At 41.5% G+C, this 27,949-nt stretch overlaps 1 protein-coding gene across 2 annotated transcripts in view; it reads left to right on the forward strand.

The window, feature by feature from the left end:
• Positions 1-554: 554 nt before the first annotated feature.
• LOC136875352 (uncharacterized) overlaps positions 555-27,949 on the forward strand; it is a 66,752-nt gene continuing 39,357 nt past the window's right edge. Inside the window, exons 1-2 of one of the 2 annotated variants that reach the window (XM_067148884.2) lie at positions 556-737; positions 952-1,014. The gene's annotated coding sequence lies outside the window, so the exon portion shown is untranslated. Of the gene's footprint in view, positions 738-951; positions 1,015-27,949 lie in introns of both variants that reach the window. The other variant, XM_067148887.2, reaches the window with a different exon arrangement.

A 27,949-nucleotide genomic window follows, 5' to 3' on the forward strand; every position in this document is an offset into this window, starting at 1 on the left:
ATTATAGTGACATTCTTGACCTTTCAATATAGTGTAAAGGGAAATAGTGTAGGTATCACAAATCTGTAAGTATTTAGCAAAAAGAGCAATCTTCTTACATGTTGGTATCAAAAAGAGCAATATCTACGAAAATCTGAAAGTTGGTATCAAAAGGGACAATCTACGAAATACAATTTAAAATACCTAATTAACTATTAATCATGTGGTACGTGTTCTTTGATTACTCGCTCACAACATGTCTGTTGTGTATATAAGACAAAAATCACCCAGATAGAGTGATTATAAATGCATTAGGCAAAAATCACTCTGTAAAGTACAGGAAGGCGCAGATTGATCATTTTGATACCAATAGCCTCATGCACCATCACTATCATGGCCCCCTCAGCCTCTGTTCACGTACGGCAGGACGCAGCTGAGAGAACTGAAGCCAGATATGACAAAAGAAGGGAACTAAGGCATGTTGTTATCGAAGCAGGAAAATGCAGCAACGCAGAATTTGCTACTTGCTTATCCTGTGATGTAAATACACGAGCCTCGATTGAGTGTTTCTTGAAAGACTGCTTTCTTCAGAAATGTGGCCTTCACTTTTTCCAATATCTCCATGTCTCTTACGATTAAGTGTTCCTAGATTATCTCAAGTACGCATGAGTTTATGAGGATGATTTTCATTTTGAAGAGTTGCATTGCTGGCTTGACGTATAGCCGTGACAGGTTCCTTATGCCGTTCATTGCCTATAGTGAGTATGTGGGTTCTCTCTTTATGGAATCTTGTGAATGCTTCTCCAGATAAGTCTGATTATGAAGTTCCATAAGTTATTTAAACTCTGTATGACTTTCACTGTGCTCAACCGCATCAAGGCTATTTTTTCAACGATGAAGTTATAAACGGTGTGAGATTCCTTTGCGCACTTAGTCTGAAATTCCATATTTTTAACTTATCGCATATTTCAGCTTGGTGAAGTGGATTTGAGCCTTCAACGTCGGCTATGAAATAACGCGGTTGTTCGTTTTTAGGTAAGTTCATTTTTTGTCACTTTAACTTAGAAAGTCATATCGCAGTTCATAATTATACACAAAGGACTAATTTCATTGATTACATAGAGTTACAGTTGCAAAAATAACAATAGTACATATTGATCAAATAGTGATTTCATGTCGTTGAATAGATTTGTTTCTCTAAAAAATTTAATGTTTTTACACTGTGTACCTTTGTTCAATATGTCACATACACTATTGAAAAATGAAGACCTACAACCTGTTTTCCAGTCATTGACCGGGTCAGGGATGTAATGAATGAAGCAGATATAGGCTGTTAGTACGATGGGGTCGCCACTCCCAAAGTGATTTATTAATGACTGATAGATGCTATGAAATGAGAATGGAGAGTGTTGGTGGAATAAAAGATGACAGGGAAAACCGGAGTACCCGAAGAAAAACCTGTCCCGCCTCCGCTTTGTCCAGCACAAATCTCACATGGAGTTACCGGGATTTGAACCACGGTATCCAGCGGTGAGAGGCCGACGCGCTGACGTCTGAGCCACGGAGGCTCTTCACATACACTATTATTCTGGTTTAAGTTACACAACAGTCTTTGTTGATCATATAGATAGCATTCTAGTAAAACGTGGTCAACAGGTTTTCTTTTTTGACAGGTGTCACATATTGGTGGAGGTTTCTTAGAGAAGATGTGTGTATGAGTCAGTTTGCTATGGCCTATACGTATTCTAGTAATGAGCACTTGTTCTCAACGCTGGAGGAATGAAACATCAAATTTATCTGTAGATCTACGCCAGATATCATGGAATCTTGTGGGCTGTTTCCGTGTCCAGTTAGTTAACCATTATTTACGGATTTTTGTAGTAAGAAATGGAGCAACATCTGTGTGGGAAATTAGAAAATTTGGATCATGTACAGGAAAACGAGTTGCTTCTTTAGCTGTTATGCCAGGTTGTTCATTGCCTTTTATTCCCTTATGTGAGGGAATCCATATTATGGTAACTTGCTGTCCTTTATTTTTCAAAGTATTGTAAGTCTGCAGTATGTCTTAGACTAGTGTATTTGAGGATGATGTATTTTGAATGAGTTTTGCTGTTGATAAATAATTACTAAGGATTAAAAAAGGTTCTTTTTGGGGGAAATCTTTATGGATTCCATAGCTTTTAGGCACGGTGATGCGTGACGTATTGTAACCTTCCAAGGCATCAGTACATGAACCAGTTACCATTGTTCATAAATATGACGTTAGAATGGAGCACCATCGGTGAGCTTCGAACTCAGCCCGGTTTGTCGAAGCCTCACCCTCCCCTACTAGAATAGTTCGCCAGCTGAGTCGGTATCGCATTTTCGGGTCTGTGGACTGTCCTATGGGGCGGTAAGTCCTTTAGTAATAGTCTCTATAGTAGGGGGAAAAGTTAATTATGAGAGGAATACCATTTCATTACTAATGAGAAGAGAGACAATATCTTGTATAACAAATTTTTACTTATACTAGTGAAACACATTATTTACATGGGTATGCCATACAAACACCTTACATATAGTAACTTGGGTGATCTTGACGTTTAAATGTTCGGTAGTCCTTTTCTACACTTCATTATACGTTTAAATATTCAAACTTAAGAAGGCGTTCCCTCTCGAACTATTACACTACCTCAGACTTAGAGAGGCGTTTCCTCTCTAATTATTTCACTCTACACTTATATTACATCACACACATATTTAATCATTATGGACACACCCCGCTGTAAATCTGTTTACCTGCCAAGAATTAATATATTCAATTTGCATCAAATTATGATATAAGTTTGCTAGTATCGTATGAACTGAAATAGGCAATTTACACTCCCAATCCTTTGAAAGTCGCGTTACAACACTACCTTAAGTTAAACGTTGCCAAATATGCAGTATGATAAACACGCTCATTTCATTAGGATTTGTATCAACACATATATCAGGACATTATTTACACAACGATGTTACCTATGGACAAGCATTTAGCGACTTCAATACCAAACATCATAGACAAAGTATTATAGCACTACCTGCAACAAATGGACAAGAATATATACATTTCACATACACACAATGAGTCCAAGATGGTACAAGCCACCCGCTGTTGGTAACAGTGAACATAGACTTTCACTGTCTCCTGGAACGAACTCAAGATCTTCTGAGACGGGGTATATCTAATCTGGAATTCCCTGTACGCTATAAGTAATTAAGAAAAGAAATTGGAGGGATCCTTCCTTTAATGCTCATCTGGAATCTCTGCGACGTTGGCTCTATTTAAATTAACACGCGTAATCTCTGTGCCGAAAGGAAAAAAAAACTCGCCACTTGTATCTGTTCTATTTCACTGAAGAAAACGCCTTCACTCCCCCGTTTAAAGGGGCTCATAAAACTCCAGCTGTGAGCTGCCCGTGACACACTTCCAAAGAGCGGTCCACTAAGCCTTCTCGGGCAATGGCTTCACGGCAAATAATCTATTCACTTCTTTCAATACTGGCCACCATGGCATCACACAAATCACGGCCCTATATCCGTCGTAATCAACATATTCACATCGCGATATGCGCCTCGCGTGTCTTAATGACAGATTCCAAGGGAACTTCACATTTCATTTCACAATATATATTATGGCTACAGCCTGTTCAGCCATTTCATTTCCTCTCGGTACATCGACCACGATGCAAATTCAGTGATGATCTCCTGCCGCCAGGGTCCAAATTAACTTGTGCATTCGCGAACTAATTAGCGATGTAAGATATATACCCCAATCTCATGCTCCATTCGTTGTTCCAGCAGTTTTAATTTCTAGTAAGGAGGATTTCCTAAGAGCTTGTGAAGTACAAAAAAAATCAGTTACTGAGATATCTTTGAGGACTCCTATTGGCTGTAGAAAGATGATAACTGGAGTCGTTTACGTAGAATATTTAAGCCCTTTTACTTGACAGTACTTCACACTTAATTAATCTGAGGTCCTTAAATTTACGTCATGCATTATCAAACCCTTTTAAAAAAAATGGAAGTAAAATATGGTCGTTCCCAAACCATGAAGAAAGTATTCTATAAAAGACCCAAATAAAAATGAAATTATAATTATTATCCCTCTGAAATGGCGTGCTTGCAGTCTATGTTATATCTAAGTGAAAAATCTACATATTTACAATGGGACACGACCTTCAAAGATAGAAATACTTGGAAATGTACTCAGCCTTCTGGATACCACGTTCACAGCTTTACAGGAGGGCACTCCATGGACTTAAGCTGCTTGCATCACGTTATCGGCGATGTGAAGACCCATGATGACTTCCTGGCAGGTCATACACATGACTGCGACGTTCCAGACGTTCTCGGCTACCAGACGAAATTTCCGGCAAACAGCTAGATGACTCGTTCACTCCGGTACACAGGCAAAATTCCGGCATTTAACTGGACGTCGGCGTTCACTCCGGCGTTCTCGTAGACATGTAAATGAGGGGAAATTATCTCAAGTGAATGCGTTAGTTTATTACACACCACAATTTGAACATATGGTTGGATTTGCTCAATAGCACGAGCATTCCAACCCAATGTCGGTAATGTCCCAGAAGCCCGACATTAATCCCTTCTCATTTATCTATTCTTCTTGTAGACAGCGATTATAGGCCCAGAAATTTCACTAGTTTCCCTAGAAACGACAGTTCAGGCCTGTTCTAATGCACTTAGCCGTGAGTCGAGCTCTCAACTGTACTACGGATTACTTTAACGTGGCGCTGTCCTCAATTAGGTCTACACTGAGCCGTTCACTGACTTTCTTGGTAATTTATATTGATATCAAGCACGTTCGCTCCACCCACTTCGCTAAGTACGTCCCTATATATGTTAACTGAGCCGTATTAACTTAGACACATAGGAGGCTCGATGTACGACCTTTTCTACACACGGACATCGGTTATTACGGTTTCGTACCGTTCCTATTTATTAATTTGCGGCACACTGTACACGCTAACATCTCACTCAGAGGGTGATTATTTCCACATACTCACAGACTTTCATGAATCACTGTATTACACTGCTCAAATCACAAGATTATTTCTTCACAAACGACTCACACACAAACCACGACGAAAAACTACCGTACTGGCGCTACACTGCAAATGCACTGGGTAGTGTCTCCTTCTCAGCTCTTGAATATATAGGCGCGCTACGCTAGAGACCCGAATGCTGAGGGTGGGGGAAAAATACAATCCTTTCTCACACGTTGGTCCGTTAATACGCAACGTACAGTGACGAACAGGGTATCAAAATGTAGCTCCTGTATTCCCATCTCCACTGAGTGACTGTTATTAAAATAACTTCGTAGGTTCTGAAGCAATCTTAAAAGCGTCCTTTAGTCTCTGGCGGTGAATGATGACGACCACAGGGGATTCCTTGTGTTCGCTCTCACGGTTAGGGTCCAACATCTGTTGGTCATTAAGACGCGCCCTTGTTTACAGCGTAGTTACCGCTCTGTCAGTTAAGTAGAGCACTTCTCGGTCTCATAATTATGCGTAAAATTCCCTGATTCAAATGAATGTTTGCGCTTAATTATCCATGGGGTATTCTGCGATTTATAAAAATTAACAGAAATAAAACAGTTGAATGCGTTAAGTTGGCAGTGGTGAATAAGCGAGGAAAACAGGGTATAATGTTAGTTTTCACGTTGGATGTACTCTCTGGGCTCAGCTAGTGACCTAGATTCTTTGTCACGTGATAAAACGCGTATCGTTTCATCTCGGTCGCGGTGGGAGTGAGAAAACTTCGAGTACAAGCGCTCTTGCACCGCCTTGCTGCTAATTACCAGCAACTAGAGCTGGGTCGCGCGACTCTGGATATTGCAAATCGAGTCCTGGAGCGGGCAGAAAAATTCTAACTTGGGCAGTTTTTATCGTAGAATGACGCGGAAAACGGCATATTTCATCTCCTAGATATCATAACATACCATAGGTGACGTTGTGAACGGTCACAGTATCGAAAAGTGTTACCACACACCTTCTGAGAGTATATCTATCTAAATCGTCCACACCGTCTTTATTCCAAGCATTTTTTTTCTGAGGAAAATAGAATACATGGCCAACAGAACAGTTTATTCATTTCTGCACAACCATATGACCAATCCAGATCTATGGACCATGAATGACTGTTGCGCCATCAAATGCCTCTGCTACTAACTTTTCACCACTCTGAAATTCTTGTAACTTTCCAAAGAGATGTTTAGAGAGAGAAACAGCAGAACAGTCGCCGCTTACCTCACCGAATCCCAAAGACTTCTTGATTATCGCCTTCGGGACTAACATATCTAAATACTGTCGAGAGATGTGCTCCAAATTAACGAAAATCAAGTTTGCTTTATTAACCTCGTCTTTATTTCGCCGATCATAAAACTAGCTGTGGCGTCAATAATATTTTGAATGTCAGATGAAAGTCCTGAGAAAACTATAGATGTTTCTAATTGGTGCCGAGATGTCATATATCTTAGCAATTAACGTTAGTAATTCCCTATAATTACCTCTGTTATCAGATTCTTCAGTTTATCGATGACCACTGAAAGGTAATCCTTGCTTTGAAAGGAAATACACAGAATCTATTAAAGTGCTGATAATATATCTGTTATTTTCACTAACTCATCATGCTCGTTAATGTTCTTTCTGTGAGCTGTACTCTATTCTGGACCTTCCGAACTGAATCATATCGGCAACATCGACGATGTGTGCTTGAGACACCTCATGGCGTCTCTTTAAAACTCAAACTTTATAAAATGTCCACACCGTATTTATTTCAAGCATTCTTTCCTGAGAAAAATGGAACACACTGCCAACAATACAGTTATTAAGTTTTGTACAACCACATAACCAATCCAGATCTATGTACCACGAGTCATGAAAATATCGTACTGTTCTTTTCGATTCCTTGACTAAATTTTTAAGAGGAGGCGTGGGTCTATCTTTTTCAATTATATTTTTCTTTTTTCAGAAGTTCTTAACGAAAACGGCGTGTTCATTAAGCTTTCTATTATACATGAATATTCTGGACACGCCAACTCATTTATTTTCGAGGTGGAAGTGTTAGCACTCATTTTAATGTTTAACGTTGTGCAGTTCTATAGGCCATCCTTACCTAACATAAATTCACACTTTAACAAGAAAAGTCACATCGTATTATAATAGAAAACAATAATATAGTAATGCACTGTTGAGCGCGGCGGAAAGATTGGACTGTACAGCTCAGCACCGACGTTATAAGGTATTGTTTCCATTTTCCATTGTGGTAACACGACCGGAGAACGTAGCAGGATACATCTCTGTGTCGAGAGGAGAGGTGCCTTGCTCGGCGCAGGCGTACTAATACTCGACTAGCTCGTGTTCGTAAACCTCATGGCGTGCAGTTGCTTCTGTGTTCGCTCTGTGTGACTCACGCTCACTTATCGTACGGAAGTACGGACTTATTAGTTGTGTGGACATTTATAGTTGCGTTTCAGTGACTACGTGTGTAATAGGTGTAATAGAGGGATGGGAAGGAAAGGGGGGAACTGTGGAAGACAGGTGGTCTAATGTTTTAAGGGGAAGGAGATTGCAGGCTAAGGGCTCCATTCAGGATCAAAATTCAGGACAGGTGTTGGTGAGAAATCGGTACGAGTCACTGCAGGTAGAACAGCCGAGGGAAGATGAGGAACAGGGAACTGTTGCCGAGAAGTGTGGAAGTAGCAGAAAGGGAAGAGGTAGGAAAGCGAAATTTGGAGTAGTGGATAGGAAAAGACAGGTGGAACAGGGTCATGGGATGGAGAAAAGGGAGGAGGAAGTAGCTTCTGCAGCTGTCAGGAAAGATAGGACTGACCAGGAGGGGAGGGGATCAAATGAGGTGGGTAGGGTAGAGGCTCTGGTCATGGGGGATTCTATCGTTAGACATATCGGGAAAGTGTGTGGAGGAAAGGGTACCAGGGTAGAGTGTTATCCAGGAATTAGGTTAAAGCAGATGTTGAGGAAAGTAGAAGAGAAGGAGGAGGGAAGGGAGAAGGTGGTAGTGTTTCACGTTGGTACTAACAACGTAAGACAAGCAGGTATAAGTACCAACATATTTGGGGATGTGTGGGATCTGGTAAATGCAGCACGGGTGAAGTTTGAGGAAACGGAGATTGATATCAGTGGAATACTGTGTAAGAGGGATACTGACTGGAAGGTGATTGGGAATAAAATGAGACTATAGAGTGGGTATGTGAGAAACTGGGAGTGAAATTTCTAGATCCTAATGGGTGGGTAGGAGATAGGAATCTGCGCTCAAATGGCCTTCACTTAAACCGTAGTGGCACATATAAGTTAGGAAATTTGTTTAGAAGGGTTATAGGGAGGTACATTCAGGGAAACAGGGTGGCCTAGGGAGCGGTGTTAAGGGAACAGGGAACTGTAAATCAAGTAGGGATGACATTAAACTGTTAAGGCTCAACTGTAGAAGTATTGTACAGAAAGGGATAGAATTAAGTACTTTAATAGATATATATACTTACCAGATATTGCAATAGGAGTTGAATCATGGCTGAGAAATGTTATAATGGATGCAGAAATTTTCTCACGGAACTGGAGGGCGTATCGTAGAGATAGGATAGGAATGGTAGGAGGGGGAGTATTCATTCTCGTGAAAGAAGAATTTGTAAGCTACGAAAAAGTTAAAGACGACAAACACGAAATTCTAGGGGAAAGGCTCATCTCTAAAGATAATGGGCAACTTGATGTCTTTGGAGTGTACAAACCAGGAAAGGGTAGCGCAGATGCTGATTCAGAATTATTTGATAAGATAATTAGCTATGTGGGAAACGATAAGGAAAGGAACGTGATTGTAGCGGGTGATCTGAATTTACCAAATGTCAATTGGGAAGGTAATGAGAACAACAAGAAGCATGGCCAACAAATGGCAAATAAGTTAATATGGAAGGGCAGCTTATTCAGAAAGTGACGGAACCAACTAGAGGGAAGAATATTCTGGACGTGGTGCTGGTAAAACCAGATGAGCTCTATAGAGAAACAGAAGTAATAGATGGTATGATGATGATGATGACGTATGGCTTTGAGTGCCGGGATATCCCAAGACAGGTTCGGTTCGCCCAGGTCTTTCTATTTGACATCCGTAGGCGACCTGCGCGTCGTAATGAGGATGAAATGATGATGAAGACAACACATACACCCAGCCCCCGTGCCATTGGAATCAACCAATTAAGGTTAAAATCCCCCACCCGCCCGTGAATCGAACCCGCGACTCTCTGAACCGAAAGTCAGTACGCTGACGGTTCAGCCAACGAGTCGGACATAGATGGTATTAGAGATCACAAAGCTGTCTTTGTGGTAATTAAAAACAAATGTGAAAGAAAGGAAGAGATTAAAATGAGGAATTTTAGGCAGTACCATATGGCTGATAAAACAGGCTTGAGGGAGTTTTTAATAAGTAACTACGATCGGTGGAAAACGGTAAATAAAAATGTAAACAGACTCTGGGATGGGTTTAAAGCAATTGTTGAGGAATGTGAAAAGAGGTTTGTACCTTTAAAGGTCGTAAAGAATGGTAAAGATCCACTATATTATAACAGGGAAGTAAAGAGACTAAGAAGGAGGTGCAGGTTGGGGAGAAATAGGGTTAGAAATGGCTGTGGAAGTAAGGAGAAATTGAAGGAACTTACTAGGAAATTGAATCTAGCAAAGAAGGCAGCTAAGGGTAACATGATGGTAAGCATAATTGGTGGCCATACTCATTTTAGTGAAACATGGAAGAATATGTATAGGTACTTTAAGGCAGAAACTGGTTCCAAGAAGGACAATCCAGGAATCATTAATGAACAAGGCGAGTGTGTATGCGAGGTTGTTCAAAAGGCAGAAGTATTCAGTCAGCAGTGTGTAAAAATTTTTGGTTACAAGGAAAATGTCCAGATAGAGGAGGTGACTAATACTAAAGAAGTATTAAAATTTACCTATGACAGCAATGACATTTACAGTAAGATACAAAAGTTAAAAACTAGAAAATCAGCTGGAATTGATAAGGTTTCGGGGGATATACTAAAGACAATGGGTTGGGATATAGTACCATATCTGAAGTACTTATTTGATTATTGTTTGCATGAAGGAACTTTACCAAATGAATGGACAGTTGCTATAGTAGCCCCTGTATACAAAGGGAAGGGTGATAGACATAAAGCTGAAAATTACAGGCCAGTGAGTTTGACGTCATTGTATGTAAGCTTTGGTAAGGCATTCTTTCTGATTATATTAGACATGTTTGCAGAATTAATAACTGGTTTGATAGAAGGCAGTTTGGATTTAGGAAAGGTTATTCCACTGAAGCTTAGCTTGTAGGATTCCAGCAAGATATAGCAGATATCCTGGATTCAGTAGGTCAATTGGACTGGATCGCGATTGACCTGTCTAAGGCATTTGATAGGGTAGATCATGGGAGACTACTGGCAAAAATGAGTGCAATTGCACTTGACAAAAGAGTGACTGAATGGGTTGCTCTGTTTCTAGAAAATAGAACTCGGAGAATTAGAGTAGGTGAAGCTTTATCTGTCCCTGTAAAAATTAAGAGGGAAATTCCTCAAGGCAGTATTTTTGGACCTTTATGTTTTCTTATATACGGTATATCAATGATATGTGTAAAGATATAAGGTTTTTCGCAGATGATGTTATTCTCTACAGAGTAATAAATAAGTTACACGATTGTGAGCAACTGAAAAATGAGCTCGATAATGTTGTGAAATAGACAGTAGGCAATGGTATGTTGATCAACGGGAATAAAAGTCAGGTTGTGAGTTTCACAAATAGGAAAAGTCCTCTCATTTTTAATTACTGCGTTGAAAGTTTCCTTTGGGGATCAATGTAAATAGCTACAGTAGGTATTAATATAAGGAAAGATCTTCATTGGGGAGATCACATAAACAGGATTGTAAATAAAAGGTACAGATCTCTGCACATGGTTATGAGAGTAGGGGTTGTAGTAAGGATGTAAAGGAGAGAGCATATTTGTCTCTGCTGAGACCCCAACTAGAGTATGGTTTCAGTGTATGGGACCCTTACCAGGATTACTTGATTCAGGAACTGGAAAAAATCCAAAGAAGAGCAGCTCGATTTGTTCTGAGCGATTTCCGACAAAAGAGTAGCGTTACAAAAATGTTGCAATGTTTGGGCTGGGAAGACTTGGGAGAAAGGAGACGAGCTGCTCGACTAAGTGGTATGTTCCGAGCTGTCAGAGGTGAGATCGCGTGGGAGGACATCAGCAGACGAATAAGTTTGGATGGTGGGAAAGATCACAATATGAAGATAAAGTTGGAATTCAAGAGGACAAATTGGGACAAATATTCGTTTATAGGAAGGGGAGTTAGATATTGGAATAACTTATCGAGGGAGATGTTCAAGAAATTTCCCATTTCTTTGCAATCATTTAAGAAAAGGCTAGGAAAACAACAGATAGGGAATCTGCCACCTGGACGACTGCCCTAATTGTAGATCAGTAGTGATTGATTGATATTACGTCTACTAGTGTGTAGCCTCATGACATACCTAGCAGTTTAATTAGCATTTAGTGCTATGGAAGGAAGCTTATATGGGGAGGGCGGTCCTGCCCCCATATCACAGTGTAATGTGCTCATACCGAACAGTATACAGCAGGTGTCTCATAGTGTCAGGAGTGCTTTGGTGGTTCTAAATCCACCACCTACCTACGACTGTAATATGAAGGCGAGTTTTCCATCTGTTGTGGTGGCAAACAAGCGAGCATTAGAAGAACCTTCAAGTAACATCGATAAGAAACAAGCAGTTACACCAGAAAATGCTTCAGGTAATGTTTCACAACAGATATATTCTCCCAGTGATTCAGGGTCTAGCTCAGATTCTAGTCAAGATGATAGTGTTTCTGACATGTATGCGGTACCAGCTGTGCTTCCTCAAAATAGCGGAGCACCGCCTCGGCTCAGTGCATATGATTAGAACAATGCCATCCGATATCACATTGATTCTTCAGGACCTTACTTCATCTATGTGGAAGGGAAAGAAGGAAACATAGGTAGACTACATCCGATGGCGTTTGGTGAAATAATTTATCGGGAGTGTCCATCTCAACGTCGAAATATCAGAGATATTTCTCCTATCGTGAAAAATCGTCTTAAAATGGAATTTCATTCAGCACCAGCAACAAACTGGTTCGTTAGTTCTACTTTCTTTTCCTCACATCAATTAGAAGGTTACATTCCGTCTCACGTCATAACTTGACAGGGTGTCATTCGAGATGTACATACAGAAACAGGGGAAGACGAACTATTACAAGTGATAGATTCTTCTGTTAAAATCGGACGAGTCCATCGTATCTATAGGCGCACAATGTAGGACAATGTTTCAACTGCTGTTCCAACACGGACTTGTGTGGTTACTTTTGACTCTCAGATGCTGCCAGACAGTGTGTCAATATATGGGAGCACGTTGTGAGGTTTCTCTATATGTGGCTCCAGTACGTATTTGTTACAATTGCTTGCGCTTCGGCACATAAGTAAACACTGTCATTCACAGGGTAGATGCAATAACTGTGGTGTGTCACATACTCCAAACCCCTGTTCACTGCCTCAGCCTCAGTGCTTACATTGTCAAGGTCAACACAGTGCCCTCAGTAAAGAGTGCTCGGAGTATAACAAACGATTAGAGATAAACGAGGTTTCGGCCAGATATAACAAGCAATTCAAGGAAGCTGTTATGAAAAAAATCATATGCTGAAGTGGTTCAGCCATTACCTCTCACACATGAGCAAGCTTTTTCTCCCTTACCAAGGCAACAAAGTTACAAAATTACCATGTCCCAACCTCGGCGACCTCCTCCGGAGTTACCCAGAACGTCTATCCCCCACCCACCGGTATTTTACCATCCCCATGAAGTCAGTGGGTGTCCAGTGGGTCCAAACCCTTATCCACCTCAGCCGCACTTAATAGCACCCTGTAGTGCAAGTCCCTTGCCTGGCAGCACTTCTCAACCACCACTTACCTCATCAGAATCCCTTATACTGGTATCCTTAACCTAGTTACACAGCTTCTACCCGGGATTCTCCTATCAAATCGTGGTATCCCTTCGTAACTTCGCGAAATGATAACACAAAACATTCATGGAAGCTTTTAAAATATTGCAGTGGAATAGGCAATAAGCGCGGCTCATAAGTGCAGTCTTCAAAACGAATTACATGATCGGCACATCAACTTGGCAGCATTATCCGAGACTTGGTTTCGTGCTGGTATACCAGTTATGTTTCCTAGATATCGTGTTCTGCGTTCAGACAGAGATGATGGATGTGGAGGAAGTGGTCTGTTAACAGGCAACAATATTCGTCACATTGCAATATCCCTTACTTTTCCCGGAGTTCTTTCATTCCAAGTGGTAGCGGCTCGTATCTTCCTCCCTAAGGTGGCATTTTCATTAATATCTATCTATTGTCCACCACGTATTGTAATTCAACCAGGCGAATGGGATAGTTTATTTAACCGACTGTAACCTCCGTACATTATATGTGGTGATCTGAACGCCCATAGTGTAGCTTGGGGGTGTGCTTATACGGGCCGTGCTGGAATAGCTCTTCAAGATATCATGGATGACTACTACCTGGCTATACTCAACGACGGTAGTCCTACCCGTATATTTCGGCCTGGGCATCGACCTTCGGCAGTAGATGTGACTATTTGTTCGCCAGCCATCGCTGCCAACCTAACCTGGGAAGCACGACGATACTCCTTAGGACCTGATCATCTTCTTATCGAAGTTTATGTACAAAATAGCTACGCCTTACCTATAACTTTCTACCCCACCACCAAATGGAACACCAAACGAGAAAATTGGATTGCCTTCAGCGAAAACATAGACTCCGAACTTCGTACTGCAACTCTCTCTACCGACCCACTTAAAAATACGACTGTTTAATACATACCATAAATGCTGCAGCTTCGGTTAGTATCCCAGTGAAATAGCCTTCCTGTTTTCCAAAAATACCCCTACGCCGTGGTGGGACACAGGATGTTCCCGCATGATTGCAAGAAGAAAACTTGGTTTTAAACAATATCGACGTCTTTCTTCCCGAGAAAACTGTTCTAATTATCAACACATCAACGCACAGGTCAAAAGAATTTTAAAACAGAAAAAGCGATCCAGTTGGCGAAGATACTGTGAAGAAATTAGCAGAGTAAGCCCGCTTACTACAATCTGGAATAAAGTAAGATCCTTAAAAAGGGTGGGGAATAGCTCCCCACGTTCTTCGTTTCCGTCTGATTGCGTCGAGGCTTTTCATAGCCATATTGCTCCACCTACTGTGCCGCAGTTGCCCGGTTGGCGCTTTTCACCCAACTGGGATCGCACTCATTTTCTGTTATGGCCATTTACTTATGCGGAACTCCAGCTGGCGTTAAAACATGAAAACAACACTACCCCTGGTAAGGACTACATCCGAGTACTGTTATTTGAATACAATATCGATACGGAATGAAGTGGATAGTATGTAATACCACTCCCCCCATATCAAGATCGCAGCACAATCTCCCAGACAAGTTAGAAAATTGAAATGTTGCAAAATTATAGCTTTTAGCATGTAACCGACAGAAAATTTACGAGATGTTTAAACATTTTATTTTTTACCCCCGAAAAATATCGAAATATGGAGGCAATCTTAATGACGGTGCAGTCCTTCCTTTCGATGTATTTCGTGGCTAAACGGTAAGTCGTATCACAAAACGGATGGCTTCACGAGCATTCTCCTGGTTTTCCCACTGCTGAAGGCATTTTACGTTCAAAGTTGACAAATATGCATAACGCTGCAATATGCTTACAAGGACTGAATAGGCCCGCCTTGCATTCACATGTACCTATTAGCAAATTTCTGTCGGGATCGTCCGGCTCCATGGCTAAATGGTTAGCGTGCTGGCCTTTGGTCACAGCGGTCCCGGGTGATTCCCGGCAGGGTCGGGAATTTTAACCATCTTGGTTAATTTCGCTGGCATGGGGGCTGGGTGTATGTCGGGGTCGATCTATAAATAATTAAGAAAAAATTATCAGCCATAATTAGCAGGCGAAAAAGCTACTATAGGTTTTCAGGACGCAAAAACCAACAAATGAGCTTACGTTAAGGTCTTGAGTTCCTTCCTTATCCGGCGCTACAGCCCTGTGTGAGCCTTGGCCTCTTCTACGATAGTCCGCCATCTACTTCGATCCTGAGCGGCTGGTCTCCATGGGCGGATGTTCATTGCCCTCAAGTCAGCTTCAACTTCATCACTCCATCTATTACGGGGCCTTCCTTGTCGCCGCCTTTTGTCTACTCGGGATTTAACTACTTTTCTTGGCATTCGATCTTCCTCCATTCTTTCCACACGGCCAAGCCATCGCAGTCTGTATGCCTTAATAAATCTAACTATATCCTCCTGGTCTAATATGTTTTGTATTTCAGCATTCGTCCTTATCCTCCAACCATTCTGGTCTTGAATTGGGCCATATATTCGTCTAATAATCATTCTTTCAAATATCTTTAATTTCTTTGCGTCATCAACTAAAAAGTTCCAGGCTTCTGAGCCATATGTCACTACAGGTCTAATAAGGGTCTTATATATTTTGAATTTTGTAAGTTTAGACAATAGACGAGATTTAAATAATGTAAGATTAGCATAATAGGCCCTGTTTCCAGCTATTATTCTACGATGTATCTCCTCACATATTCTATTATTATTTGTCAACATGGTTCCCAAATACTCAAAACTTCGTACATTCTCAAAATTATGGCCGTTTATTGTCAGATTATCTTGACTTCTTCTGCCCTCTATAACAGTCATATGCATATACTTAGATTTACTGGCATTCACCTCCAACCCCATCCGTTTTCCTGCTTCCTCTATTTCAAGAAACATTTCCTTCAAATATCTATCATTCCGGGCCATTAACACTACATCATCTGCATATGCACAAATTTGTTTAGATTTATATACAATATTTCCGGTATCCATTATTTTTTCAAGGACTTGGTTAATTGCCAGATTAAACAAAGTAGCTGAGAGTGCGTCACCTTGTCTGACTCTTGTATTAAGAGCAAACTCATTTCCAATTCTCCCATCCACCATCACCTTTGCCCTTACTTCTCCTAAAGTGATTCTGAACATCCTAATCAGTTTCTGTGGTATTCCTATTGTCTCCATGTATTCATATAGCTTATCCTTGTATATACTTTCAAATGCTTGTCTAAAATCTACAAACAACATATGTAGATCTATATTATGCTCATAGCATTTTTCCATCGCTTGACGTACCACAAATATTTGATCTACTGCGCTCCTATTTCGCCTGAAGTCACACTGTACTTCATCCAATCTTTCTTCAGCATATGGAGTCAGATATTGTAATAGGATATTTGAAAATACTTTATAGATGATATTCAGTAGTGTGATTCCCCTATAATTAGTGCATTCATACTTATTTCCCTTCTTATATATTGGGAAAATTATTCCTGTATTCCACTCATCAGGTATCCGTTCTTCCTACCAAATCTTAATAATCAGTTCATGTATCTCTCCTAGGATTTCTTTGCTACTATTTTTAATCAGTTCACTTGTTATTCCGTCTTCTCCTGCTGCTTTATGGTTATTTAATTTTGCAATAGCATTTTCTACATCTTTCAATGTGGGGGCATTTATCCATTTGGTCCATTCTGCTCCATATGCCGTTCACTTTCTTCCACATCTTCTCTTTCCTTGTTAAGGAGCTCTCGGAAATATTCGGTCCATCTTTCACTTATTTCCTCTTCATTCTGTAATAGCTTACCTTCTTTATTCTTACAGCCATTCAATCTTGGCTTATACCCTTTCCTGAAATAATTAATTTCATTATAGAATTCCTTTGTCCTCTTCTGTAACCTTTATGTCTCTATACTCTCTAGTTTCTTCTTAATCATCTCTCTTTTCTTCTTACAGATGTTATTAGCTTCACGTCTGCATTTCTCATAATTTTCCCTATTTGACCTTGTATCTCTCTGTAACATTTTTGCTCTTGCTGCATTCTTCTTTCCAATCGCTTCCTCACACTCCATATCAAACCAAATATTTCTTTTCTTTTTGGCTATACCCAGTGTTTCTTGTGCCGCATTTTGTATGCACTTTTGAACTTTTTAACTTTTGCCCACCTTTCCTCTATTCCAGAAACTTGTCCAATCGTCTGTAAAGTATTATTCATGTTTGACTGGAATTCTTGTTTTCCTTCTGGTTGTTGTAGTTTTACCAAATTCCATTTGTTTCTTTCCATAGGTTGTCTCCTCTGTCCTATTGCCAATTTTTGCCTCACTATTGCTTTTACTAAATAATGATCAGAATCACAGTTTGGCCCTCTGCATGTCCTTACGTCAATAATTGATGCTGCATGCCTCGTTGTCACTAGTACATGATCTATTTGATTTACCACATTGTTTCCTGGCATCTTCCATGTTCCTTTATGTATTTTCTTATGATCAAAGCAGGTGCTTTTAATTATAAGACCACTCGTAGTTGCAAACTGTCCCAAGTAAAAACCATTCTCATTTGATTCATCATGTAGTGTATATTTCCCGGCTATTGGTCTCATACACTCTTCCTTTCCCACTTTGGCATTAAAATCTCCTAAAATAATAGTCATGTCATATCTTGGTCCCTTTTCAACGGTTTGTACTAACTCATCATAAAATTGTTCCTTCCTTTCTTCATCTGCATCTTCGATTGGTGCATGTGCTGATATAACAGTTATGTTCCTAAACTTCCCCTTAATCCGAAGCTTACATATTCTATCTGAGATCGGTTCAAATCCTATTACACTCTTCTTCAATTTCCCATGTACTATAAATCCCGTACAGAACTGTCCTGTTCTTTCTTCCGGCCCACTGTAATAGAGGTTATAATCTTTCTTTTCAATACATCCTTGCCCTTTCCATCTTATTTCCTGAATCGCTACTAAGTCGTATCCAAATCTTTTTGTTTCATTTACAATTTCTTGCATTTTTCCCGGTTTCAACATTGTTCTTACATTCCATGTCGCCATGTTTATATCCGCTTTCCTTACTCGTGTCCTTTTCCTAAGCTTTTGTCGTTTTCGATTTCCATCCGGTTTTCTCGTAGAAGTCTTCTGAACAATGCTTTTCTTACAAGGTGAGGCCGTTAACCCCACGCTCAACCCTATCCACTGGCTGGGGACATTGATTTTGGAGCATCCTACTCCTAGACAGGTTGTCTTCCCCACGACTAAGGAGTCCCGTCTACCCCGTGTTACATCCTCAGCTAATTAACCCCAGTGAGGATGGGTTGCCTCATCCGCCTTTTCCACCATTCCGAAGGTTTCCTTCTCTGCTGGATCCGCCGTTAAGGTCTTCACCCGTAACCCTGGGCAAGGGTTCCACGTTATACCCCGTGAGACTGGGTCCCCACTTGAACTTAGCTATCCTTTTACACCGGCCTACTGGAGTAGAGGATGCCCACCCCCGCAACGTGGATGCGCCAGGCAGGAGTTACTCAATTGGAGAATAGGGAAGGTGGCCCTATCTCCCTTGAGTCAGGTTAATGGTTGTGTATGGTACCACAACCAAAGGCTAAGGTCTTGAGTTTGACACCGTAAAGGAGCTGGTTAATGTTTGCTTTTATCAGGCAGTTCAATCAATCAATATTGATCTGCATTTAGGGCAGTTGCCCAGTTGGCAGATTTCCTATCTGTTGTTTTCGTAGCCTTTTCTTAAATGATTGCAAAGAAATTGGAAATTTATTGAACATCTCCCTTGGTAAGTTATTCCAATCCCTAACTCCCCTTTCTATAAACGAATATTTGCCCCAATTTGTCCTCTTGAATTCCAACTTTATCTTTATCTTCATAGTGATCTTTCCTACTTTAAAAACACCGCTCAATCTTATTTGTCTACTAATCTCATTCCACGCCATCTCTCCACTGACAGCTCGGAACATAACCACTTAATCGAGCAGCTCGTCTTCTTTTTCCCATTTCTTCCCAGCCCAAACTTCGCAACATTTTTGTAACGCTACTCTTTTGTCGGAAATCACCCAGAACAAATCGAGCTGCTTTTCCCTGATATTTCCTTTGAAATATTTTTACGTGCATAACATGTTAATTATCTTTAAGTTGTCCACCTTTCGTTAAAATAGAATCTGTGAAGTTAACTTATATCCCATTTTATTTCACGGAATCCAACGCAAAAGAATGTGGAATCCATTACAACACATACGAAGTGATTTGTGAGAATACACAGCTATCATTTCAGCAGTTTACCAGTCTAGCCACTAGAGGCGCAACAGGTACGAAACAGCTTCATTCGCACGAAGCATAAAGGTGGAAAAATTATACAGCGCAATACAATACGAATATAACATACAGAATACAATGTAATATAATATAACATACTTTGGAGTGGAATAAAGAGGCTGAATATTGAAAAGTACGATAGACTCCATGATGTACCGATATTTGTAACACCCTTAGAATATAATTGATAGTCAACATGAAGCGGAAATGCAGGAAGGGTACCAAACATAACTTGAGATAGACTAAAGTTATTACAAGTGCAATCTCACATAGTCCTTTACAAACAAGAATATTGATGTATTGCAATGTACACAATAACAGCTAAATAAAATAAAACAACCACTTTATCCTTTGCGAAAATCACGTGATCAGTTTCCCGATCATGGCCATCCATCAACAGCTGCTATAATTTCAGATGGCAACGAGCCATAAGACGTAGACCGCACGATTGCTAGGGAACATTGTCTGACCATCCATCCGTACCTTACATCACTGCCTGCACGGTAGCTAGGTAACATTGTCTGACCATCCATCCGTACCTTACATCACTGTCTGCACGGTTTCTAGGTAACATTGTCTGGCCATCCATCCATACCTTACATCACTGCCAGCACGGTTGCTGGGTAACATAGTCTGACCATCCGTCCGTACCTTACATCACTGCCTGCACGGTTGCTAGGTAACATTGTCTGACCATCCACCCATATCTTACATCACTGCCTGCACGGTTGCTAGGTACCGGGAATATTGTCTGACCATCCATCCGTACCTTACAGCACTGCCTGCACGGTTGCTAGGTAACATTGTCTGACCATCCATCCGTACCTTACATCACTGTCTGCACGGTTGCTAGGTAACATTGTCTGACCATCCATCCATACCTTACATCACTGCCTGCACGGTTGCTAGGTAACATTGTCTGACCATCCGTCGGTACCTTATATCACTGCCTGCACGGTTGCTAGGTAACATTGTCTGACCATCCATCCGTACCTTACATCACTGCCTGCACGGTTGCTAGGTAACATTGTCTGACCATCCATCCATATCTTACACCACTGCCTGCACGGTTGCTAGGTAACATTGTCTGACCATCCATTCGTACCTTACATCACTGCCTGCACGGTTGCTAGGTAACATTGTCTGACCATCCGTCTGTACCTTACATCACTGCCTGCACGGTTGCTAGGTAACATTGTCTGACCATCCATCCATACCTTACATCACTGCCTGCACGGTTGCTAGGTAACATTGTCTGACCATCCATCCGTACCTTACATCACTGCCTGCACGGTTGCTAGGTAACATTGTCTGACCATCCATCCATATCTTACATCACTGCCTGCATGGTTGCTAGGTAACATTGTCTGACCATCCGTCCGTACCTTGCATCACTGCCTGCACGGTTGCTAGGTAACATTGTCTGACCATCCATCCATATCTTACATCACTGCCTTCATGGTTGCTAGGTAACATTGTCTGACCATCCGTCCGTACCTTACATCACTGCCTGCACGGTTGCTAGGTAACATTGTCTGACCATCCGTCCGTTCCTCACATCACTGCCTGCACGGTTGCTAGGTAACATTGTCTGACCATCCATCCATATCTTACATCACTGCCTGCATGGTTGCTAGGTAACATTGTCTGACCATCCGTCCGTTCCTCACATCACTGCCTGCACGGTTGCTAGGTAACATTGTCTGACCATCCATCCATATCTTACATCACTGCCTGCATGGTTGCTAGGTAACATTGTCTGACCATCCGTCCGTACCTTGCATCACTGCCTGCACGGTTGCTAGGTAACATTGTCTGACCATCCGTCTGTACCTTACATCACTGCCTGCACGGTTGCTAGGTAACATTGTCTGACCATTCATCCATACCTTACATCACTGCCTGCACGGTTGCTAGGTAACATTGTCTGACCATCCATCCGTACCTTACATCACTGCCTGCACGGTTGCTAGGTAACATTGTCTGACCATCCATCCATATCTTACATCACTGCCTGCATGGTTGCTAGGTAACATTGTCTGACCATCCGTCCGTACCTTGCATCACTGCCTGCACGGTTGCTAGGTAACATTGTCTGACCATCCATCCATATCTTACATCACTGCCTTCATGGTTGCTAGGTAACATTGTCTGACCATCCGTCCGTACCTTACATCACTGCCTGCACGGTTGCTAGGTAACATTGTCTGACCATCCGTCCGTTCCTCACATCACTGCCTGCACGGTTGCTAGGTAACATTGTCTGACCATCCATCCATATCTTACATCACTGCCTGCATGGTTGCTAGGTAACATTGTCTGACCATCCGTCCGTTCCTCACATCACTGCCTGCACGGTTGCTAGGTAACATTGTCTGACCATCCATCCATATCTTACATCACTGCCTGCATGGTTGCTAGGTAACATTGTCTGACCATCCGTCCGTACCTTACATCACTGCCTGCACGGTTGCTAGGTAACATTGTCTGACCATCCATTCGTACCTTACATCACTGCCTGCACGGTTGCTAGGTAACATTGTCTGACCATCCATCCGTACCTTACATCACAGCCTGCACGGTTGCTATGGTTACACTTCCGTCACACAAATTTTCGGATGACCCCCAGCCCATAAGACATATTTATATCAAAACTACAGTTTTCTAAATGTGATTTCATGCATAGCCTGAAATTAAAACATTATCAAGGGGCTATTGAGCGTCGTGAGCGTTCATAATTCGTTCATAATTGTTTAGGAACTATATATACGTGGCGCAAAAAAGTAAACGATTGATGGTATTTCAACCTACAATTGTGCAGTATATGCACTGTTCCGTGTGAATCTGTTACACCTAGACTATCATGAATATTTTCCATGCGAGAGAATGCAGACTAGGTACAGATAAACGGGGAATGTATGTTTGATAATATTTATGATTAATAATGCTACTGCGAGGCAAAGAAAGCGCGAGAGTACCCCGGGCTGTTATCACGATGTTGCAAGCCCCATATCTAGTATGAAGCAACAAATTTCCTCCAGTAATGTGTTATCATGTCTGTAGAGTGAGTTGCGAGCATTTACTTGCGATAGTCTCCTCGCTTTCAACTTCTCTATCCGACCTCCGTTGGTCAACTCTTGTTCCTATACATTTGATATGCCAAGTGAATCTTTACTTCCGCGCCTTTCATGGCCCTTCCCTTTCTTTCGTCGATATACCTCTTCGAGGGTTCGGATATCTTTCTTTTTTTTCTATTTGTTTTACGTCGTACCGACTCAGACACGTGCAATATTATGTCTGGTGTGAAAATGACAAACCACGGAAAACCATCTTCAGGTCTACCGACAATGGGGCTCGAATTCACTATCTTCCGAATGCAAGATAACAGCTACACGGCCCATACCGCGCAGCCGACTAGCTCGGTCTTCCTGTTTACTTCTTCTTTTCTTCTTATGATTAGAGGTTAGAAAAGGATAGTTATCTGCTTCATTTTCCCTCAAACAGTAATCACCTAATCACCAATCTCACTCGCGTGGTTATCTGCCGGTTTGTCAAACCCCCACCTAACGTTGCATTCGGCAGATGGTGGGTTAATGACCTTCGTCGACAGCTCTGAGACGAATTTTCGTGGTTACCAGTTCGCACCAGGCAAATGCTAGGATAATATTTTAATTAACGTCACGGCTGCTTCGCTCCCATTTAGGCCCTTCCCTACCCCAGTATTGCCGAAAACATACGAGTTAGTGAGGCGTTAAGCAACTACAATCAATCAATCAATCAATCAATCAATCAATCAATCAATCAATCAATCAATCAATCAATCAATCAATCAATCAATCAATCAATCAATCAATCAATCACCACTGATCTGCATTTAGGGCAGTCGCCCAGGTGGCAGATTCCTTATCTGTCATTTACCTACGACCGGCTCTATGGCTAAATGGTTAGCGTGCAGGCCTTCGGTCACAGTGGTCCCGGGTTCGATTCCTGGCAGGGACGTCGGGAATTTTTCAATCAAAAAACCTGAACTTGGCGAGCCATTTCATTTACCTTTGAAAATCCAATGAAAATCCACAGCCTGTTTCCAGTCATTCGACCGGGTCAGGAGTGGAATGAATGAAGCCCCCATTTAGCGGCGAGGATAGTAATTGTGCCGGCTGCCGAAGCCTGTCGCACTCCTCTAGGACAATGATCAATGAATGACAAATGAAATGACATTGGAAAGTGTTGCTGGAATGACATATGACAGGGAAAACCGGAGTATCCGGAAAAGAACCTGTCCCTCCTCCGCTTTGTCCAGCACAAATCTCACATGGAGTGACCGGGATTTGAACCACGGAACCCAGCGGTGAGAGGCCGGCGCGTTGGCGCCTGAGCCATGGAGTCTCTGTCATTTACCTAGTCTTTTCTCAAAAACCTGCAAAGAATTTGGACATTTATTGAACATCTCCCTTGGTAAATTATTTCAATCCCTGACACTTCTTCCTAAAACGAATATTTGCCCCAATTTGCCCTCTTGGATTCCAAATTTATCTTCATATTGTTATCTTTCCTACTTTTAAAAACACCACTCGAACTTATTCATCTACTAATGTCATTGCATGCCATCTCTCTACGAACACCTCGGAACATACCACTTAGTCGAGCAGCTCGTCTCCTTTTTCCCAAGTCTTCCCAGCCCAAACTTCACAACATTTTCGTAAGGCTACTCTTTTGTCGGAAGTCACGCAAAACAAATCGTGCTGCTTTTCTTTGGATTTTTTCCAGTTCTCGAATCAAGTAATCCTGGTGAAGGTCACATACACTGGAACCATATTCTAGTTAGGGTCTTACCAGAGACGAATATGCCCTGCCCTTTACATCCTTACTACAACCCCTCAAAACCCTCATAACCATGTGCAGAGATCAGTACCCTTTATTTACAATCCCGATGTGATTAACCCAAGAAGATCTTTCCTTATTTTAATTTTATTTATTTGCACTTCCTGTAATGATAGGCTGCCTAAATCTGCCAAAGCATACCATAACATTTGAATATTGAATGTATGTGTAACCATGAAGAGTTTTCTGGAGTTAATCCTTCTCGTATGCAGAACTATAGAGGGGATTTCTAACAATTTGGAGCATTTAATGGCCAAGACGGCTAAATCACAGTGCAGATTCTTGGAAAAATCCCACACTTTTGAAGAACTCAACTAACAATTTTGATATAGTTCCTTTTGTTCCGATGAAAAGTCCTACAACTCTTATACAGGAGATGTATGATTCAAGGGCACCCATGCCTCGGGAAAAGTGGGGACGCGCCCCCCCCCCCCCCACACTAGATCTCAGGGAAAGGAAAAAATCTAATGTAGTCAGGCGTTTTTCTTTCAAGAAAATGGTTTAAAAGTCGGTATTACGTAGAAGTAGTAGGGGATACCGTGGGTGGTATTCTACCGTCGAATACAAGTCGCCATTCATCTTCCAAAATATTAAAAATACTATATACCCCCAGGTCTAGCTCCCCTCCCCTACAAACTATCCTATGGGCGCCCTTCGTATGATTCTTTGAAGTAGCTGATGGTTGGTTCATAGATGGCTCGCTTCTCCGCGTCTACCTCTGCTGGCTGACTTGAGTCGACGTCACATCTAATGGTGGGGAAGGAAGGAAAAGGAAAGTTCCCTTTTGTCGTGAAGGTTTCCTTTACCGTATAATTGTTAGCTCCATCTTTTTTTCAAAATGCTGAATGAGAACTTAATTAAACTTACTTGTATTTCTCTTAATATACTAAGATGAGCTTATAATCACGTTGTTCTTTTAAAACAGGGCGAGTTGGCCGCACGGTTAGGGGCGCGCGGCTGTAAGCTTGCATCCGGGAGATAGTGGGTTCGAATCCCACTGTCGGCAGCCCTGAAGATGGTTTTCCGTGGTTTCTCATGTTCAAACGAGGAAAATGCTGAGGCTGTACGCTGTACCTTAATTACGGCCATGACCGCTTCCTTCCAACTCCTAGGTTTTTCCTATCCCATCGTCGCCATAAGACCTATCTGTGTCGGTGCGACGTAAAGCCACTAGCAAAAAAAAAAAATGTTCTTTTAAAGAATACAGTGGGTCGATTCTACCTTTCGATTTACGAGTATATGACCAAGTTTCGAATACCGCGAATCCTAGGATGGAATTCCGCCTGAGAAACCAATCGTCCAAAACCCTAAATAAGCCACACTGGCTCCAGTGACCCCAGAAATAATCGGGATAAGCTTAAGGAAGTATTAAAACAACAATCACCACTACATCGCACTCTTCGTGATTCGGCCCACAGCTTTTAATCGTTACATGGCCGCTACTGCGGGTGACATTGTGGCTACCATTCTATCGACAGCCGAAATACTGGCACTGAACCGGGCATAGTTTTCACTTATTTGAGCCGGGATCACCACCTTCACCTGTCCAGTTTAATCTTTCTTGGTCAAACCGTGTTCTCTTTCGACACCTAAGGTATTATGTTTGTGAGGCTAAAGAACTCTTTAATAGCGACTAACGCTACTAGGTTAATCAGGAAATACAGAAATCAATCGTCTGTTAGTTGTTCTCCCGTGAAACAGTTCTTCTGTTGGACCGAATTATAGACCTACATCTGTTTATCATACTGCTCAAAAGTTCAACCGGAGTCCAGATAAAAAGTATAAGGAAAGTTGAGTTTTGTTGCATTGGGATCATCGAAACGGTAAACGAAAAATCGGCATGTTCACAGGCATATGCATAAGTGTGTGCGCGTCTGTATGTGTGTGTGTCAGAAAGAGAGAGAGAGAGAGAGAGAGAGAGAGAGAGAGAGAGAAACCCCTGTGGGTGGGAGCGGTAGAATTACATCCCTGGAATCCCCTGCCTGTCGTAAGAGGCGATTAAAAGGAGCCCCAGGAGCTCTTAACTTAGGACCGTGCGTTGGCGACCACGGGGTCCTTAACTGAATCCTGGGATGGTTTTCACTTGCTTGTTCCAGGGTTCTCACTTTCATCTATCCTATCCCACCTCCCTCGGTCAACTCTTGTTCTTTTCCGACCCCGACTGTATTAGAGCCTAGGGAGTCTTTCATTATCACGCCCTTAAAGTAAAGGGGTTAGCTTAAATCAATCAATCAATCAATCAATCAATCAATCAATCAATCAATCAATCAATCAATCAATCAATCAATCAATCAATCAATCAATCAATCAATCAATCAATCAATCAATCAATCAATCAATCAATCAATCAATCACTACTGATCTGCATTTAGAACAGACGCCAAGGTGGCAGATTCCCTATCTGTTGTTTTCCTAGCCTTTTCTTAGATGATTTTAATGGCATTGGAAATTTATTGAACATCTCCCTTGGTAAGATATTCCAATCCCTAACTCCCCTTCCTATAAATTAATATTTGCCCCAATTTGTCCTCTTGTATTCCAACTTTATCTTCAAATTGTGATCTTTCATACTTTTAAAGACGCCATCCAAACTTATTCGTCTACTAATGTCATTCCACGCCATTTTGCCGCCGACAGCTCGGAACATACTACTCAGTCGAGCAGCTCGTCTCCTTCCTCCCACTTCTTCCCAGCCCAAACTTTGCAACATTTTTGTAACGCTACTCTTTTGTCGGAAATCACCCAGAACAAATCGAGCTGCTTTTCTTTGAATTTTTTCCAGTTCTTGAATCAAGTAGCCTAATCCTGGCGAGGGTCCCATACACTGGAACCATAGTGGCCCTTGTCTTTCTTTGGCCGATGCCTTAATTTTTTAAGTGTTGGATCCCTTCCATTTTCTCTCTCTGATTAGTGTTATATAGAGGATGGTTGCCTAGTTGTACTTACTTCCTCTTAAAACAATAATCACCACCACTATCTGAGAGTGAGAGAGAGGAAGAGGTGTGTGTGTGTGGGGGGGGTGCGGATAGCATTATCTAGTACAATAAAAGCGAAGATAATTCCATCTATATGAAAAACAATTCCTGAGATAAATAGTACACCGACCGAGTGAGTTAGCCGTGTGGTTAGGGGCGCGCAGCTGTGAGCTTGCATTCGGGAGATAGTGGGTTTTAACCCCACTTTCAGCAGCCCTGAAGATTATTTTCCGTTGTTTCATATTTTTACACCAGGCAAAGCTTGAGATGTGTCATAATTAAGGCCACGGCCCCTTCCTTTCCACTCCTTTCCGATCCGATGGTCGCCATAAGACCTATCTGTGTCGGTGCGACGTAAAGCAGAATGAAAATAAATAAATAAATAAATAAATAAATAAATAAATAAATAAATAAATAAATAAATAAATAAATAAATAAATAAATAAATGAAATAGACCTCTACCAATCACAGGCGAGCGATATCTGAATGCCATCGTCACTGACCTCTTACCAAAGCAGTGGTCGCTGCCATTGTATGATAGATTTTGGAAATTGAAACGTAGCTCGGAATCTGTGTAATACTGGAGTTCAAAAGCTGACTAACGTCACATACATTATTTCCGAAAAGAGGGTAGAAAATACTTTGTGATAAATTCTGTTTCCATCCCCATAAATAGGGTTGCCATAAGTCCCAAAAATTGGGGATTGTCCTGATTTTGTTGCCGAGAAAAGTGGGGTCCGCCTAGAAATTTATAAAAAAAAGCT

The sequence above is a fragment of the Anabrus simplex genome, chromosome 6 (genome assembly GCF_040414725.1).
Source record: "Anabrus simplex isolate iqAnaSimp1 chromosome 6, ASM4041472v1, whole genome shotgun sequence".
Taxonomy (NCBI): domain Eukaryota; kingdom Metazoa; phylum Arthropoda; class Insecta; order Orthoptera; family Tettigoniidae; genus Anabrus; species Anabrus simplex.